The following is a 4,422-nucleotide window of genomic DNA, read 5'->3' on the forward strand; positions in this document are numbered from 1 at the left end:
TTAGTGTTTAAGATTTATAATTTAGAATTTATCCAAATGTTTAGTGTTTTTCCAAGGGTTTAGGGTTTACCTAAGGGTTTAGGGTTTACCCAAGGGTTTAAGGTTTTCCCAAGGGTTTAGGGTTTAGGATTAGAGTTTAGGGTTTAGTGTTTTGTTGACAACATGTTTAATATTTTTCCAAGGGTTTAGGGGTTTACCCAAGGATTTAGGGTTTACCCAAGGATTTAGGGTTTATCCAAGGATTTAGGATTTACCCAAGGATTTAGGATTTAGGATTTGAGTTTAGGTTTTAGTATTAGAGTTTAGGGTTTAGTGTTTTGTTGACAACATTATTTTTTTTTTGAATTCGTTTTTTATATATTATTTTTATTTATTTTTAAATTTTATTTTGAAAAGATAATATAATTTGCCAAGTTATTTGGTTTCCTTAATTAAAAGATACTAAATCTAAAATGATAATTTTTTATTGGTTGGTGAACCTAAAAGTTCACCCTAAGGGGTGAACCCAAGAATAACTCTTTTTGAAACACTTTACGTAATAAATTATCGTTGAGAATAAGAAGAAATAGTCAATTATTAAACATAAAGAGAGTGAGATTATTTACATATTTGTCACCATCATAAATTAACAAATATTTGTTCTTGCTGAAATACGAAAAGTTGCGACGATCTGATGCTTAATGTTATGTAAAAAAGGCAATGTCCATGACTCAAATAAAGTATACAAACTTAGTCATTTGCTTGAAAAGTAGCATTTCTCGTACCTCTTGTTGATGTTTTCCGGATGGCATAGTATTGTGGCTTTCGTTGCTTTTAAAGTGGTTGAGTAACACTTGAGTTTTTAACACGAACTCCATGTAATAATTATACCTTGTCAAAGAAGCATCTGGATGGATGGATAATAGTTTGATGGTCATTTTTTTTTGGGCAACAGTTTGATGGTCATATTCCTGTAAATATGGTTGTCCTTTAGCTTCTTTGGCCAGTATTGGGCATGATTGCATGACATGAGGCGTGGTAGTTCTTAATGACCGTGTGACTCTTGATATCGCCTTGGATGTCTTGAGAGAGTTCTGCGAGTGTTGATAGGGGGTGAGCTCCGTTCATCTTGGAATTTTGTATTGATAATGTCTGAGTTTTTGTTCTAGCTGGAGGGTCTAATTTATATTATTGTGGAATTTGCAATTGTATTAAACGTTTCAACTTATGCATGGTAGTGTTCTTGTCTGTAATTATTGACTGAGTTAATTCTCCGTAATTTCTTGTAACATGTATGTGTTTTTAAGTGTTTTGGCTATCAAACCATTAGATAAATGAAACGGGTCAGAACTTAATAGTTAGTGAATTTTACATGTTATCTTAGATCAAACGATTAAACCATACTCTGTTTTTTATTATTTTATTTAATGAAGTAGTAGTATTTTTTTAATTTTCCACAATTATATTCTCGTTTTCTGGAAGTTATTTGATAGTTCTTTGCTAAAAGTTATGCGCAAGTTCCGTTTAAATTTTGGAATAAAGATTAGATTTAAGTTGTTTCTTTTTATACGTAATTTTTATGTGGACGTTTGTAAATTATCACCCATTCACCCTACCCGGATGGATTAGAACGTCTTGTGATGTTTTTAGGTTTAAGTTTTGTTATCTGTTTCACGTTGTGACTGTTGTTTAACTTTCAAATAATCGTAGTTATTGTAGACCAAATTTGATTGAAACAGTATGATGAGAGTTGAACTGCATAATTAGTTGCAACTTAAAATCTCTCCTGTCGTAGTTGGCTTTGAAATCGTCAAATGAGAGGCATCATGAACTTCTTTCATAAGTGTAGTAGAAAAGTAAAGAAAAACAATGTGAATGTTGAGTTATTGCCATATTCAAGTAGCAATATGAGAAAACATTCAAGAAGCTTCTTGAGATTCTTGCAAAATCATTGATTATGTCCAAATAATTTTAATCCACAAAAATGTGTATAGAAAATCAAAGAGTTGTTTGCAATACTTAGATCTAATGAAATGTCTAAGGTTTCTAATCTGTTTTTTCTCAGTCCCTCAGCCTCTCTTATATTAAGAAAGCTTCATGGCATCACATATATGGAAACAATCTAAAACATTGATTAAAAACTATTTACAATTGCATTATCTCAAAATGCCTCATCATGATCTCGTCTAGAAACAATTGCAAAAATCATCAGTTACACATCCAACTATATAATATGTTTTTTCAAGGGAAAAAAAAACTCAATGAAATCGCCCGATTGAGCTTCTTATATCGAATACCTCCTTGTCACCGGGGGACACTCTGGAACCTCATAAACTGGAGGCTCACGAACCATTGACTCCAAAAAACTGCAGTGCAGGCCGTGCAGGTACCTATGGATCGATATACATCATGGCATCCTGAAAACTTTGATTACACCTTCAACCAGAAATCTATTAGTCAGCGCAAGATCAATAACCAGATGAGTATGCTTTTCTCTTCTCCATGATGGCATGAATTACAAGCAGAAAAGATCCGGGAACCCCAAAATTATATAATACTTTCAGAACACAAAACGTATAATAAGCTAAGCCCTAGAGCAGGCTTCACAAAATAGAGAGTATAATATACCTCGCATATATTTTCAAAGAGAAAACTTCCCAAAATCAAGTTTCTATTTTCTGATTATAGCTTCCATCGATTTACATTCATTTGCATCTCCAGAGTTGCAATTTTTCTTCTGCACAACAGAGAAAAATGCACTCTTTACCATCTCTTACATCAATAAGATAAGAAAACAAAAAAATATATAAACTTTCACATACATTTGATTTAGAGTGGAGATATCTAACCAAGCATTGAAGTCATCCTGAGTTTGTTCTGAAATATTTCCATTATATGTAACTGAATCACAGGTTTAGTCTCATAAATGAGTGAAACTTCAAACTTATCAGTAAGCACAAAGAAGCTATAGTCGCTGGTTCTAACCCAGTTTTTATTTGCAGAGAGAAAGAGATGCGTCTTTCCTGCGATCCAATCAAACTGACTGCGATCAGATTTCTTAATCAAGTTTATTAAACACACACTATGAGCTCTGCATAGTTGTTCTAGTCTATCAGTGAACTCACCTAATCAAACTAACAAAATACTAAACAACTTAAGATAGATCAGTTGGCTGGTTTTGTACCTGTCTAATTGGATTGTTATGATGAATGAAATGGTTTTCATTATCGAAAACAGTGTTGATACAACTAACTTCGCCCATGATGTCTGCAACAAACATTGCAAATATAAATGTTAGGAGCATCTTCGGGTAATATGCTTAAATGGAGGACATACAGTTAAAGTATGAGTTCAAAATTGTTATACAAACCAGCCAAATCGAAGTTGGTGTTAGCCAAAGCCATGAGTTGATTATACTTTTGAAAACGAAACTTCTCTGCTGGGATGGTCACTTTTTCCGTGACCTCGATAAACCTTCGTAGTGAAACGTGCTTCCAGCGACATCAATACCATACATCCCACCTTCCCTCAAGAGATTTTTGAAAGTATTAAGCTATGGAACCTGAATCAAAATCGACTGAAAAAAACAGAGTAAATAAATTTACCTTCTCGTTAAGGAGAAGCATGTGGACACCCCTGAGGTGACCACCGTTCTTAACAATTCTTGCCTCTCCGAATCTGATGAGACGGACCTTGACGGTGTTTGAACAGCTTCCAGCTTTTAAATCAGCAAGAATAATAGATGAATTCACCATTGATGGATTTGATGCTTGACAGAGGTAGACCTTTGGGATTTTGTTTTGATAGGACTGTTCATCCCAAGCAACAAAGCCATTTATATGCGAAGCTTCAGGGCATTACTTCAGAGGATGCTATGGTCGATTTAATTCGAGAAAGTGGGAGGAGTCGTGCAGAAAACGTTAATGCTTGGATTAATGTTTCCAAGTGACGTTACAAAGACGACCATCTGGGTCGGTGAGATGTGAAGAACCACTACGTCTGACTCTCTAAATCCACCTGCTCAAATTGGACAAACCCTAAATAATTTGGGCGTTTTGGACAATTAAGCAAAAAGCCCATGGATTTGATCACAAAAAAAAAACACGTAGTCCAAATTATTAAACAGCGACGAAAAGTTCTGCCACCTGTCCAAAAAGCCCACCCTTCCTTGGTGTGAACACATGAGAGGCAAACCAACTTTATTATAATATATACTAGTGGTATTCCAGCGCTACGCGCTGAGTTCGTATGTTTTATCTTAAATGAATTTACAATTCATTTTACGGTCTCAGTAAAGAAAATATTTCAAAAATATGAATATGAAAATATGTTGAAAGAAAATGATATTCATTTGATAGTGGTTAGGGACCATAATATATTCCTTTGTTTTGAAGTTGATTAGTTCAAAGTGGAATATCATAAGTGGTTACGACTAATCGATTC

At 34.1% G+C, this 4,422-nt stretch overlaps 1 long non-coding RNA gene across 3 annotated transcripts; it reads right to left on the reverse strand.

Annotated features, from left to right (window-relative positions):
• Window positions 1-2,109: 2,109 nt before the first annotated feature.
• Window positions 2,110-4,004, reverse strand: LOC106292749. 3 transcript variants are annotated; one of them, XR_001260239.1, is made up of 7 exons: window positions 3,585-4,004; window positions 3,350-3,501; window positions 3,164-3,246; window positions 2,965-3,002; window positions 2,802-2,880; window positions 2,608-2,716; window positions 2,110-2,415 (listed from the first exon to the last, which is right to left on the reverse strand). It is a non-coding gene; the product is annotated as an uncharacterized LOC106292749 (long non-coding RNA). The 3 variants fall into 3 exon arrangements; XR_001260240.1 differs by having other exon boundaries at window positions 2,110-2,716; window positions 2,802-2,856; window positions 3,585-4,003; XR_001260238.1 differs by having other exon boundaries at window positions 2,110-2,716; window positions 3,585-4,003.
• Window positions 4,005-4,422: the final 418 nt, after the last annotated feature.

The sequence above is a fragment of the Brassica oleracea genome, chromosome C5 (assembly GCF_000695525.1).
Source record: "Brassica oleracea var. oleracea cultivar TO1000 chromosome C5, BOL, whole genome shotgun sequence".
Taxonomy (NCBI): domain Eukaryota; kingdom Viridiplantae; phylum Streptophyta; class Magnoliopsida; order Brassicales; family Brassicaceae; genus Brassica; species Brassica oleracea.